Consider the following 15,035-nt stretch of genomic DNA (forward strand, 5'->3'; position numbering starts at 1 on the left):
ACACACACACACACACACACACACAGTCTCTCTCTCTCTCTCTCTCTCTCTCTCAGAAATAAACATTAAAAAAAAATTTTTTTAATGAGGCCATTAGTGTGGGCCCTTACCCAATATGACAGGTGTCCTTATAAGAAGAGAAGACTCAGACACAGAAGACACGGATGGAGGGGCAACCACATGAGGACACAGAGAAGGGGGCAAGCCCAGGAGAGGCCTCAGAAGAAACCAGACCCGCCGACCCCCTGTTCTTGGACTTCCAGCCTCCAGAACTGTGAGAGAATACATTTCTGTTGTTTATACCACCCAGTCTGTGGTATTTTATTACAGCAGCCCCAGCGGACTAATAAACCGTCCTACAATCCCTTCTGGCAACTGCCTACTTCCAGTCTCTCCTTCCACCCCTCAGGTTTCTGACGAGGCCTGCCTTTGACACTTGCTACCCGTTACCTGGCACACGCCGCCGAAACAGCCTCAGAAAAAATGTCACCACCTGTTTGTTGCCCACCTCACTCTCTCCTCAAAACTCACTCCTGCCCTGGCTTCCACTGGCCATTTCTCCCTGGCGGCCCACTTCCCACCCCCCTCACTCCTTATTCTCCTTAATGGCCTCTCCTTCCTCTGCCTGTCACAAAATAAGGTTCACCAGAGTTCTATCATCCGCCTTCTTCTCTTCTCATTCCACCCTCCAGCAATCTTAACATCTTCAACCAGATACCCGTGATGCCTCCATCTGGACCTCAGGCCCTGGCTTGTCCCTGAGCGCCAGGCCCTGGACTTCAGTGGTCTGCTCAGCCTCACACACCGCCCTGAGGCCCTGCAGCCCAAACAAACCCATCCCCCTTCGGGCCTGTGTGTGCCAGCCATTCCCGACGTCTCACAGGCCAGAATCCGGGGAGCCATCCCACACTCCAGCTATCGAAATGGTCACAACAGTGTTTGATCCAATCAGCTTGTTCTCAGCGTCTACTGTCAGAAAAGCATCCAAACTATGGAAAAGGGTAGAGGTCCAAAAGTGTTTATCACAGTATTATTTACCACGGCAAAATGTGGAAGCAACCCAAATGCCCAACAGTAAGAAATGTTTGGTGTGGGGGGCCTGGGTGGCTCAGTCAGTTAAGCGTCCAACTTTGGCTCAGGTCGTGATCTCACGGTTCATGAGTTTGAGCCCTACCTCGGGCTCTGTGCTGACAGTGCAGAGCCTGCTTGGGATTCTCTCTCTCCCTCGCTCTCTGACCCTCCCCTGCAAGCTCTCTCTCAAAATATAAACTTAAAAAAAAAAGTTTGGGGACATTATGGTACTCAATGGAATAATACACAATTATAAAATCTATTTGAAAAACTAGGCAACAGTATAGATCTTAAACACAGACATCAAAAGCTTGGAAAGGAATATTCAGAAGTGACTACAGTTGATATTTTAGAGTAGCTGGCTCAAGAGGTGTCTTTTTTAGCTCCATTTTCCAAACTTTGTGTAAGGTTCTTAAGATGACTCTCTAGGACAGAATGTCCATATGAGAGTTCTAGCAATCTTGGACTTTGTGAATTGCTTGGCCTCAGGGTAAATGGGAAGTTTACTACAGAAGCCCCCTCAGCTGTCTGTCACTCCACCTCCATGCTGCATCTGTTACAACATCCAGTGCAAACTCCCATGCAATAAACTTTCCCCTTAAATCCTATTATACTTGTAGACCTCAGCATAAGATCCTCGAAAAAGTGATTAATTCTCTCAAGAAATCCAACTGAACATACAAACAGCTGTACGGCTGCGGAACTGAGCTCCCCACATCTGCCACGGTAATTAAATGTTCCAGTAAGAAAAGATCATCACGCACAGCTGCGGCCAGGAGAGCACGCGTAGGGCTGGAAGCTAAATCACAGGTGAAGCCACCTCTCTAGCCAATGTCGCCAGCCTGTGTGCCAGGTAAAGAGGGGAATTTCTCCCGCAAGTTGTCAACTATTCCATCCTGGAATCCATGAGACGGAAAACTGGCCCCTTCCAAGGATGTAACCGGGTACAAGTTTCCTTTAACATTTTACGCATACCGTTTTGTTTGTTTTCCAAATAAGCAACAAAAGGCAAGGATTTAAGACTGGGCTGACAGTTTTACCATTATTTCTTCAATGCTCATGCCCTATTCCTGGTACACTTCATACCAACAAACCCAACAAATTTCTCCTTCTCCACGTTTTGGTGCAAATGAAATGAAACAGGCAACAGCCACAAACATGTACAAAGTCCTGCGCATACCTAGGTGAGTCCGTGCGAAAACGGGTACATGCCGCACGGGTACATGTACATACATACCTTCTCCGACCGCTGCCTTACTCAAAAGTCGTATGTGTATTGTTCCTAATTTAAAGGATTCCTAATCACGAATCCTTCTGAAAAAGAAATACTAACTCCTGGTGATACCCATTCTATAAGTCTAGATTTTACTGTAATTGTACTAGACTTCCTCACAGCACAGAAAGAATGCTCATAAATATTTATGTCACATTGAAATTGGGCATTTGTGGTGAGAGATGAAAAACATTATAAATTGTGAAATATGGGATGGGAAGGCATCACCTCATTCAAATCCCCTCAACTAGATTTCACATTCAACTGTGAAATCTCACTGAAATTAGCAATATTTCTCAAGGAAGTAGCTCTTCCTCTCCACGGCTGTCATATCCTCCTTGAAACCTGTATCGGTATTATTTTGAGATACTCATAGAATACCACTGCTTACGCATAAATTCCTGCAGATAAAACAAACTTAGCAGGAAAGACCATTTCTCCACTCACGATTATACAAGAGAGCATGAAAGGAGAGCTGGAAAGCTTGCCGAACTTTTTAAAAAGTAATTAAAAGCAACAGACTTTTGAGGAAATGTGTCAGATTTGGCAAGGTTTTCTTTGTAAAAATGCACCTTGGTAATTGTCCAGAATTCTGTTCTTCCAGTTTGGAAACGTTTAAAAATTCTAACACATAATGAAATGGTAACAATACAGATCATCCTAAAGAAAAACAGGGAAAGAGGAGAAATTTAACTTCCTCATCCCCTCAATCTTCCCTTCTTCCAGGCTCCCAATCTCCCATGATTCCTGGAGCTATCAGGAAGGCACAGACCCACCTCCCCCCGCCCCCAGAGTTTAGTGATTTAGTTAGAAACTAAGTCAATCAATCAATTAATTACAGGTGTGAGTAAATAAAAGGCAACTCAATTTAGATTTTTGAAGGCAAAAAGTTACATTTAGTTTTACGATTAAAAATAAAGAAAAAAATACTCTTTAAATTGTAGAACGTATGCATCTCCTTTACTGCACGACAACAAGTAAAGGAGAAAGATGGGGGATGAAAAAGAACATATTCGAGGGGGAGGGGAGTATGGGGAGCCCAAAAGAGACTGAGTGACAGATGGCTGGAGGCCTGCTCAGGGAGCGCAAGAAGGAACACAAAGGGAAAAACAGAAGAAGAAACAAAGAATGAAGAGTTTCCTTTCACTAGGAACCACATCCCCCACCTTCTAACTTTCGGGGCCATCTCTACTAAAGACTTTTAAATACCGTTGTACTTCTGCCCGGAGAGACATAAACCGGAAGGTACTCCACCACGTGTCAAAGCAATCTGAGCAGGCAGGACCCAGGCGTCCCTCCTCTTCTGCCCCACTTTAAAGAACCACTAGGGTTAAGTGCCAGCCTGGCCTTTTTCCATAAGATGTTATTATATTATCATCTGTACAGAAGTAACATAACCAGATTATGGGAAACGTGTAAAATAAGAGGAGTAAAAGTAAGTCACCACAATTACACCAACACAATCGCCATGAACATTTTGGTTTATTTCTTTGCCATCTTTATTCCTAATTATTTTTTAGGAGTAACTTGAGTCCCATATCAAATCATAAATTATGTGCACTGCTCGGATTCAAACAGGTCTGGGTGTCTGGCAGGGAGGAGGGAGAACCCCAGGAATCCATTTTCAGGAAAGACCAAGGAGTAGTAACTAACCTTTACACAGAGTGATGCCTGTGCCTGACGCTGTTTTAGACACATACACGTGTTAACATGTTGAATCCTTACTACAAGCCCCAAAAGAAGGCTCTATTGTGACCTGCATTTTGCAGATGAGAAAGCAGAGGCATAGACAAATTAAGCTACCTGCCCAACGCCATGGACTATTAAGCAGAAGAGTCAAGTCTCCAAACCAATACTTTCTCTAGAACTAGCCTGTCACCACTGCACCACACTGCCTCCCACTGAGGCATGTAAGAAAGAACAGACTCAGTCACACTTACCCCGGTGCAAAGCTTCAATGACCAAAGAGCAGTTAGTCTAGGTGGGCTTAAGTGTAACTCACACAGGACCCCTCCACCTACCCCAAAGCCTTCAGTGTATCTTTGGAGAATGGGGGGGTGGGGGGGGGGGGGGTGGTAAGGGCTTAGCCACTGAAAGAGCCAAAGGTGGCCCTGCTCCAAACCCCTCCCGGGAAGGGAAGAGGGCTTGTCCAGACTCAGAGCAGGACCCAGTCTGAGCAGGATTCTGATGTGCCCAGCAGGTGCCAGTACACGGGGTAATGGCAGCACTCAGATGGGAAACTGGGGGTGGAGGATGGGCAGCAAGCAGCCCAGTTCAAGCCGCACCACGGAGGCACTCTCTTAACTCGAGCGTTTTCTCTTCTTCTTAAAAAAAAAAACGTTTTTAATGTTTATTTATTTTTGAGACAGAAAGAAACAGAGCATGAGCAGGGGAGGGGCAGAGAGAGAGGGAGACACAGAATCCGAAGCAGGCTCCAGGCTCCAAGCTGTCATCCCAGAGCCCGACATGGGGCTCGAACTCATGAGCTGAGAGATCATGACCTGAGCCGAAGTCGGACATTCAACCCACTGACCCACCCAGGCACCCCTCGAGCATTTTCATTTGAGGAGGAAGGGGCGGAAGAGGAAATTACTGACCAAAAATAAATATTCCCATGTCATCATAATTTACACACTATTGAATACCACTATCATGATGATTTACTAAGAGGCAGTAACTTGATTTCAGTCACTGATTACTAAAATTTCCAGCAATCTACCATTAACAGCAGAGCCCCATCTTGGGGCTTCTGAGCTTGTTTTTGAGGGTCTGGAAAGCTCTTCGGGCTTCTCTTCCTCCAGCACCGACTCATTCTCAAGACCACTGCACCAATGTCCACGTCCTCAGGCCCTCCCTGGAGCCTCAATCTAACATCACCTCTCTTAGCCTTTCTTATTCTCACAGCCCCCTGTCCTTTTCCTTCACAGCACCAATCACAATTCATAAATCATAAATATCTGCGTTCATTTCTGCAACATCTCTCTCCCCTCATATGCCATGAGAGCGGAAATCATGCCTGTGCTACCACCACTGAAGACTAGTACAGGGCCCAGTCCAGGGTCCGGCACATAGTAAGCACCCAAACATCTGATGAATGAATAAATGCATACACTGAAGAATTTAAAAAAGTCACCTCCCCTTACTTCGAAAAGTACTGCAGTAATCTTACCAGTGGGAAAGGTGACATTTCCACCGCAGGGTGTATTTTGTGCTCTATTAGGTAAGCCACCCAACCTCAGGCTCCAAGCACAAACCCAAGTTTAAGCGGAAACTTGATCAGTCAAGACCAATCTACAAACAAACACAAAGTCAATGTCACTGTTGTACACCAGCAACACCAATCAGAGATATGAGACACAAATCCATTCACAATGACCACAAAAACCATGAGGCACATTGGCACAAATCTAACAGAAGATGTAAGCGTTTCAGACACAAAATGATAAAATTTCATCAGAGGACATAAAAGACATAAATAAATAGAGAAGTATATCAGGTCACAGATAGTAAGCCATGAAGCCCTAAAGATCTCAATTCTCCCTGCATACTATATACATGCAATGTAATAACAATAACACAATTTTTTTTAAAAAAAAGCCACATGCCTAGCTAATGGGAACAAGCTCCCCAGTATGGAGAAAGAGGCAAGAGTGTAATGTGTGTGTGACACATCAACAGACACAAATAGGGAAAGTGTCATTTTTGTGAATTCCAGTAATTTAACTATTAGGGGTGTGCAACATTCCTTCTAATATTTTGACTGTTTTAAATATTTTCTCTTTGTTTTAAGTGGTGAAACAGTAAATGCTCTAAGTTCAGAAGAGCAAGAGTCTGGGGGAAACTGGTTGAGATGAGAACAAACCCGGTTGTGAAAGACGTGTAACAGGGTGGAGAGGGCCTTCCAGGGTGAAGGAAAGCTCCAGGAGAATAATGAGGTCAAAAAGCTTAAGACACATCTGAGAGTGAACCAAGTGTGGGTGGCTCACATCAAACGAATACACATTCTCCTACAAAGTCAGCTGGTAATGGCTCTAGAAATGGTACTATGAAGTAACTATAGCAGTGTTGTCAAATAATGACCCCTGCCAGAAGGGGTTCAGTGGTCACACAATGGGGACATGTGCATACTGTATCTCTCTCTTGGATAGTCATAGTCCGCAACCACAAATGAAAGGCCATAACAAGTCTTTCTGCAAAGAAACCTATTTAAAATGTTATTGAACCAACACCTACTTCTCCAAGGAACCCTTTTTGAAGTACACATCTACTCACTTTATGGGATTTTTTTTTTTTCAACCTAACTTTTTATGGAACAACCCACTTTCGTAATTGCTACATTCTACTAACCCAGCATTTTAGAGGCCTGAGCCAGAGCAGAGGCTTAAGGACTTGGAAATTAAAGGCAATAATCAACCAAATAAAACAACTGAATGGATGGGTCACAGAAAGTGGAGAAGGAGGGAATGCTTCTGGAATCCCAAGTCCAGATGATGATGGGAATCCTATCAGCACAAACAGCCAAGTCAAAAGAGGATCAACTATTAGGTACTGGGTACTAAGCTTGAATTTAGATGGACTTGGGGAGACAGTGAAATATTCCCCTAGAAGGAAAACTGAGCAAGAAGTTAAAAGACTACAGTCAAGGAGCACCTGGGTGGCTCAGTCATTAAGCATCTGACTTCGGCTCACGCCATGACCTCACGGTTCATGAGTTCGAGCCCTACCTAGGGCTCTGCACTGACAATGCAGAGCCTGCTTGCGATTCTCCCTCTCTCTCTCTGCCCCTCTCCCACATGCTCACTCTTGGGGCGGGGGGGCAGTGAGAAAAGAAAAGAAGACTACGGTCAAGTTCCCAGATCTGTCCCAGGTCAACTTCATGAACCTAAGCAGGTCTCAGATACAATGAAGGGGTTACAGCAGTGACCTTTAGGCTCTTTCAACTTTAATACTCTACTATTCCAAAAATTGGGCACTTGAGAGTCAAAATACCAAGTTCCTATCAAGTTCCTTTGAAGATGTGAAATGTATAGAAGATAGAACAAAAATAAACAATTCAAGAATCTTAATATATGAATTTAAATATATGAATGAGAAGTTTTTAAGAGATCATGCAATTAGAGATATTTAAAGTTATCCATGAAACCTACGAAGCTATGAAATCTAACTCCAGCCCCCTGCCCCGATGTCACAGAATACTGTTAACTTATATTCTGCTGCTGCACAAAGCAGAAGCCTGAATCTCACCCAATGTGACAATTCATATGTTTTTATGAATACCTCTCAACACCCTGAAGATTTCAGGCAAATGAGAACTTCTTCCTAGATGGCTCACCACATCAGGGGTAGATCAAAACTGTGGTCAGCCTATTACAACTGTTAAGCAGAGTGCCTACAAAACACTAGCCATGCACACTGACCTAAGCCCAGGGTTCATAAAAATTAAGCTTTTCCTGGGGTGCCTGGGTGTCTCAGTTGGTTAAGTGTGCAACTTCGGCTCAGTTCATGATCTCACGGTTCATGGGTTCGAGCCTCACATCGGGATCTGTGCTGACAGCTCAGAGTCTGGATGGAGCCTCCTTTGGATTCTCTGTCTCCCTCTCTCTCTGCCCCTCCTCTGCTTGGGTGCCACACACTCACTCTCTCTCTCAAAAATAAATAGACTTTAAAAAATTTTTTAAAAATTAAGCTTTTCCTAAAAGCATTTAGCCTGGGATTCTAAAATGAATAAAATCATGATGATCCTTCTGAAGTACTTTCAAGGGGCAAAAAAAGATCAGCTAAGAACCGCAAGTAGCCCTGTAGGGTCTAATAACAAAGAACTTAAAAGGAAGCAGCATTCAGGGAGAAGAAAGAAGGAAGGCGCGATGGAAAATGCAAGCAGGCTAGCAGGGATTTTTCCATCAAGGCTGAAAAGTTTTTGAAAAAACCAAGAGTTGTTGTTGCTGTTTGTTTTGACTGAAGTGTACAAAAACTACTTTTGTGCAACCCGTGAAAATCAGCAGGGAAATGACATGAACACCCCGTTCACAAAACTCAGTAGTTAACAACCTGTTCCATCGTCTTTTCCATGCAATTTTTGAAAACCTCTTTAAGGATGTCGAATTCCTCTCTTTTCTCTTTAACAAGTTTAAAAATACATAAGGTACAATTTTGAATTGTATTTTCATTTTTAACACAGCAAAATGAAGACACCTGGGCACTTCCAAGCTTCCTGGATCCACCCAGGATCAGTGGGAAAGTCCCTGGAAGGCACAGACCTGGTTTCCTCTTGGCCTCTCAAACTATCAGGGAAAGCCAGGCACCTGGTATTTTTAGAAGCTCAGTGTTGTTTATCTGATAAGAAAAGAAAGAATGTCAATTTTCACTTTTCTCCAGACTTCAACTTCTAAAACTGCCTATCTTGGAAGAATATAAATTCTACACCAACCCTCTTTTTCCCCGCCTTGTCCGACGTCTTGGTCCCTCAGCCCCAGCTCCACAGCGGTGCTCACACCATACCACTCACCCACGTCGGGCCCTGACCTCCAACTGGATGACCAGCAGCACACCGTCTGCCTTCGGACAGACTAGAGACCAGAGACCAGACAAGGCCCCTGCAAAGCCCCAGATGGCCGTCTCATTCCTGCAGATAAAGAAGTGCCAGGAGAGAGTAAGAAAGAGCACAGGCAAGGAACGGGTCTTCACCAGCAGGCTAAATCCTGTTCCCCACGTCGCCCTCATCTGGGGGAGACTGAGGCACGATGGGAGAGCCAAGCATGAGGCCCAGAAAAGAAGGAGAAACTGAGAAGCATTTCAACCAAACGGCCCAGCTCTGGACTGGCCAAGGACACCCACGGGAACCCTGACTCCAGCTGACAAAGGAAGCAAGGAAGGCAGTGGGGAGGGACTGTCAAGGGCAGGCCCTCCCTCCAACTCCTTAAAATATACTCCTTACAAGTGGCCCAACGCAGGACGCCTGGGTGGCTCAGGAGGTTAAGCGTCAGACGACATTTCAGCTCAGGTCACAGTCTCTTGGTTGGTGAGTTTGAGGGCCGCATCCGGCTCCACACTGGTGGTGTAGAGCCTGCTTGAGATTCTCTCTCTCTCTCTCTCTCTCTCTCTCTCTCTCTCTCTATCTCTCTCTCTCTCCCCTCCCCCACTCTCTCACACTCTCTCAAAGTAAATAAATAAACTTAAAAGAAAAAAAAAAGTGGCCCAAAGCTTCAAAGAACACTGCACCAGGAGGCAGCATGTTGTTCTGGAAAGCACAGTTCCTGGGCTTACTCAGTTCCCTCATCCACAAATATCTCCTACTGGAGGAGAGCAAGGAGGATTCAACAAAACCAGCTGTAGAGAGCACCCAGCATGAGGCCTGACACAAAGAAAGCACCCAACACTTCACTGACAAGAGCAATGACCGTCATATAAAATATGAATGCTTCATTCTTTGGGGACCTGGCATTTCTTGTCCATAAGGTAAATACAGCCGAAGTCTGTGAACAGCCTCAATGGGACTGAATCGCCAGCCAGGCTGAACACAGGAGGAGGACAGGACACTGGCAGGTGTGAAGGAAAGAAAGCAGGAGGCACCAAGGTCCTACCATACGCCAGGGCCAACCACGCAGGTCGGCACCTTCCTCCATGGAAGGGCACTTTAGACATCCTCAGGATCCACAAAAGGATCCCCCGCGCTCTCCTCCAGGATGCTGCTTCCTAACATCGCAGCCAATCCAACCTTCAGAGGCAGGTGTTGAGACCCCGGGCCCTTGCGCACCATCAAAGGCTGGAGGAAATGAAACCTCCGACAAAGAAGGAGCGGGCACTGTGCTCGGGGTCCCCCTCACTCTCTTGCTTTTGTTTTCAGCTTTTGTCTTGGCAGCAAGTGTTGGCATGGCCCTGGTCACCACAGCTGTCACAGTCACTTTCTTCGTGTCACCAACATCCACTCTGGGCACAGTGACCCGCCCTGCTGTGCATCCTTTGAGGCACAATGGATTTCCTTTATTGCTTTTTAATGCATGGCCTCCCATCACCCGTATGCTTAATAAAATACGAATGGATGAAGAAGGCACTGACAACTGAAGAGAAACCCAGGAAAGGTGACAGGGGCGAGACGCTGCTACGCATCCCTCACCCTGCTCAGCTGCTAAGTTGGAAGGTGCTCCCCAATAGAGCTCAGCAGACCTCGTGTCTGGCTCCCTCCAAATAGCTGGCGAAGAGGAGAAGACAAAAGTTACCACACCTGCACCATACTCCCTGAAGACCCCAAATGAGGTCCTAGCTTGAAACAATTACACACGTAAGTAGAACTTACAGTCTTCACAGTCTTGTCTTAGAAACAAAACCAATATTGACTTTCCCATTCGCCCAGGAGCATTCTGAGAAAGCCATAAACAAACGATGATGCCAAGTGTTAAAATCCATTCCGCTCCTACACTGGGTGGTCACTGCCAGGTCAAGGACAGGTGCCTCCTGCCCACGACCGCTCTCCATTCCACCCCAAGGACTGGAGACAGCTCCCATTCCCTTCTCACACGGGCAACTAAGCTCGTTTGCTTCCCCTGTGGGGAAGGATGAGCACAGAAGTCCCGTGAAATATGTGTTCCCATGAGCACAGAGATGTGATGATCTCAGAGGTATTGTAAAAAAAGGGCCCTCGACACTTCCCTAAGGAAGGATGTCTTCTGTAAAAGGCGCCTGCCAGGACCCAAAGCATGTGCTGGGAAAATGTACGGCCTGCTGCTGCGTATGTTTCCAATTCTGATGCCCCACTTCCTCTTCATAATCACATTCCTTCCCTCCTTATTTCTCTTCTAAAAAGACACTCTGGCACTGGGTCTCCAAAGTGTGCTGTTCTATGAAAAGGCTGTAAGATAAAAGGAGCTAAAATGGATTTCAATAAATATAAAATGCTTAAACACTATGTAAGATCTATTCTATTCCACCACTTTTAAAGGTCTCCAAAAAAGAATAGTTTTTTTAAGTGTTGGCAGCCTAACTTTTTAAAAATAAAGTTTCCTTCACTTAAAGCTTAGTCACACAGGCCATCACACAGCATAAAGCTTTTTAACAACACAGTTTTAAGGGTTGTGATGTCACTAACTGTGCCTTCCAAACCTATCTCACAGAGGTTCCTCAAAGGATCAGTTACGATAATATACGGGAAAGTGATACGAACTTTGCAAAAGGCGAATCAAATGATCAAACTGTTGTTATTCCTATTATTAACAGATATCATACCATACAGTGTCTACACAAAAGACTAGGGACCTTGGAATCAGAGATCAGGGTTCAAATTCCCCGTCCACCACTTACTAGTTACCTACACAAGTAGGGTGTAAGAGGCCAAGCTACTCAATTCCCTAGGCCTCATTTCAACTGTAAAATGGATATAACACCCACTTCATCAAGCTCTAAGGATTCGTAGTTACGTATGCAAAACCCGTCACACATGGTAAACACTTACTAAAGGATAGTGACAATTACTCTTAGGCTATTTAATTAAAATCCAAATATCCAGCTACTGAAAACAGTAGAAGGGAAGGGGAGGAGAGGAGAGTCTCACCAAAAAGAAGGACAAATGTGAAAAACATGGATCTTACACTCTGAAGATCCCTTGTTAGCCAAACCACTCCCACCCCCACTCCTTCCCCACTGACATCCACAGCTCCTCCTTGCTTTGCATAACTGTGCGGCAACCACGGAGAGTCAGTCTTTAACGCCAGGCTTGACAAAGTGATGATTCATCCCATCCCATGAAGGGGGTGCAGCCAGTAGTCAGCCTCAACGCACAACAGGAGCTCCACGGGGAGAGCCCTTGGCCAGAGACAAGCTATGGAAGAGAAACCCCCTACCCGCACCCCGTGTCCCAGCAACAGTTAACACAGTCTCATGCTTTGCTTGTTGTTAATGTATATCCCAAGGAGTACTTGGGAGGAATCCAACTGCGCTACATTTTACAGAGTTATTCACAGCACACATGAAGAGTCCAAAATGGCAACACAACAATAAGGAAGGAGTCTCCCTCTGTTCCCTCTGTTTGCTGCCTGTGGCACAATGTTTTGCCAGGCAATGTGTTAGTTATAACAACAAACAGCTTGATGGTTGGACTACATCCCACTTCAGCTTCACATCATAATGGCTTCTGAGGACAAGTCCCACTGCTTCTCAGCCTGGCCTGAAAATGTGACCACATCCCCCCACGAAAAAGACAAACCCTCAGCAGCAGCTTGCACAGCTCTTTTCCATTACCACTTAGTGGGCAGGAAACATATTTTCCCCCTGGAGTAAGCTCCTAATTCCCATGCTAAGGTTAAGAGGCTTTCAAACTTGGTTGTCCTAACATGAATGCCCAATGGGGTGGTTTCACAGTGGGTCCTCAGAGCTGTCAAAGACACAGCACTGGGTCATCTGCCGCCCCTGCCTGCAGCCAGACTACATTCCTGGCCCTGCCTGCAGCCAGACTACTACACCTGAATGTCTCCTAAATTATCACCACGGTAACTCTAACCTTCAGTCCCACTTTGGGATCCTTCCACTACTGTCCCATAGACACAAACCCATGAACGCCTGGAAATGTCAGCCTCCTCCCAAAACAGGTTTGCTTGGAATACCCCATTCAAACAACACTCATCATTCAATGCCCCCTGGCTCCCTCAGCAGGTCAACCTTGTTTCCTCCTGGGTTTCTTGATTCCAATCTAGAAAAGGGTCACTCAACAAATAGCCAACATATTACATTTAATTCTACCTCCCCTTTAAAAAAAAAAAAATTCCCATTCACCATAATGGTAAGAGTTCTTTTTCTTATTCCAGGTGGCCCACATGGGGAGAGTGAAAGCACAGAAGCAGTGGCTTTTCAACTCAAAATCCAAACACTGGTGTGCGGGGTGTGTTTTCTGGGAAAGCCTGCAAAAGGGTTTTTCAACTCAAGTGTTACATAATCTGATTCATTTATTTAGCAATGTCTAATTTTATAGTGGTTTCCCCTCAAACATTCCTGGAAAATTGTTATATACTATATTACAATAGAGAAAATTATTTTATGTCAAAATCAATTCTATAAAGTTTGCCTCATACCCATTCAAGCCAATATCCACTGGCTACACACACACAGATCCAGAGGCACACACATACAAACACCCTGATCCATAACAAAAAGAGTCTTCCTCCACCGTAACTAAGATTTGATTTCAGCAAACTAACACCGGGAGCGCCTAGAACTCAAGGAAGTGCACAACTTGTTGAGGCAATAAACGCTCGGGCCACAGCCTGAACAAAGCATTACAAAGAAGCTTCAGAAACCCACACGGCCCCTAGACAAAATGTTGTGTGTTTGCAATCCATTCTCCAGGGCACTCTCATCAACGCCTCCCCAACCCTCCTCCCGGCCCCCGCTAGCACCCTCCAGGGCTCCCGTACCTAATCTGGTTTTCATTCCGGCCCCGCTCCCTCCCCTTCCCTCTCAACGACCGTGAATCAATCCCATCCCGGGCAGGAAACGAGACCCAGGGCAGCCCCCTCCGCTGCGGCGGAACAAAGGAGCGAGGCGCAGCTGCACGCGCGGGACGCCCCATCGGGTCCTAGACCCCCTTCTCCCCTGCCGCCGCCGCCGGGGCACGCCGCACCTGAACCCCACTCCCCGGGACGCCCCATTGTTCTCCCTCCGTTTTCCTTCCCGGAGGAGGCCACTTCCAAAGAACCAGGGCGCCAGGAAACAGCTGTGGGCCAGGGAAATGGAGGGGTGTGGGTGAGAACGGGGAAGATCTGGATTCCACTTTGCCCACAGTGCTAGGAGAATAGGGCAAAGTAAGAGCAACTTAGTTCACAAGCCTGCTCTCCCACCCGCCCCCGAAACGACTGCGGAGTCACGACCACCGGGCGCGACCTCCAGCACGCGCGAGTTCTCGCCGCAGCGCGGCCACGCCGGGACGAGAGCGCCGCAGCCCCCTCTGACCCGTGCCCCGCGGGCTGCGGCGGGGCCACCGGGACCTCGGGCACAAAGGCGCGGGGCGCCCCCTCTACCGCCCCTGGCGGGCCGCGGCTGGAGCGAGCGGGTAGGGCAAGGGAGAGGGGGGAAAGCGCTCGCGCTACCTCGCCGGGCGCCACTCCGCCTCCTGGTCCTCTTCGCGCTCCGGGGCGCGGGCCCACTGCGAGGCTGCGGGGCTCCCGCGGCGGCTGCTCGGCGGAGGCTGCTGGGCGGACGCTGTCCCGCGGCTGCCGACCCTTGGCGCGCCCCGCGCTCCCGCACCGCCTCCACGCGCCGAGGCTGGGCTCCGGTGCGCGCCCGACTGCAGAGAGCTCGGCGGCTGCGGAGAGCAGGGCTGCGGCGGGAGGCGTGCGGCCACTCCCCTCTCCCCGGCAGACGGAGGGGCTGGCCGAGGGGCGGGGGCGGCGACCTCGCCGCCTGGGATTCGCCCCTCCGCGCGCCTGCAGGACCGGGAGCCGCCGCCTCCGAGCCGACTCACCTCCGGCCGCCCGGTGCCGGCTGCACAGCGCCCCCCGGTGAGCGCGAGCGGCAGCCTCCGCACCCGAGGGCAAGCCTAGATAGGGCCGGGAGGGGAGGGGAGGAGAGGAGAGGGAAAGGGAGGCGTCACCGCCCAGCGCCCACGGAGAGCACGGCCCTTGTACCTTTTTTTACTCCTGAATTCACTAACATCAAACTAGAAATGTAATAACTGGGGCAGGAGGGATGACGACTAGGAGCCAGCCTG

At 47.6% G+C, this 15,035-nt stretch overlaps 1 protein-coding gene across 1 annotated transcript in view; it reads right to left on the reverse strand.

The window, feature by feature from the left end:
* The window catches only part of MYO1B (myosin IB), a 187,584-nt gene extending 172,803 nt beyond the window's left edge, over positions 1–14,781 (reverse strand). Inside the window, exon 1 of the mRNA XM_019462617.2 lies at positions 14,416–14,781. The gene's annotated coding sequence lies outside the window, so the exon portion shown is untranslated. The remainder of the gene's footprint in view (positions 1–14,415) is intronic.
* Positions 14,782–15,035: the final 254 nt, after the last annotated feature.

The sequence above is a fragment of the Panthera pardus genome, unplaced genomic scaffold (genome assembly GCF_024362965.1).
Source record: "Panthera pardus isolate Hobbes unplaced genomic scaffold, ASM2436296v1 HiC_scaffold_10, whole genome shotgun sequence".
NCBI lineage: Eukaryota > Metazoa > Chordata > Mammalia > Carnivora > Felidae > Panthera > Panthera pardus.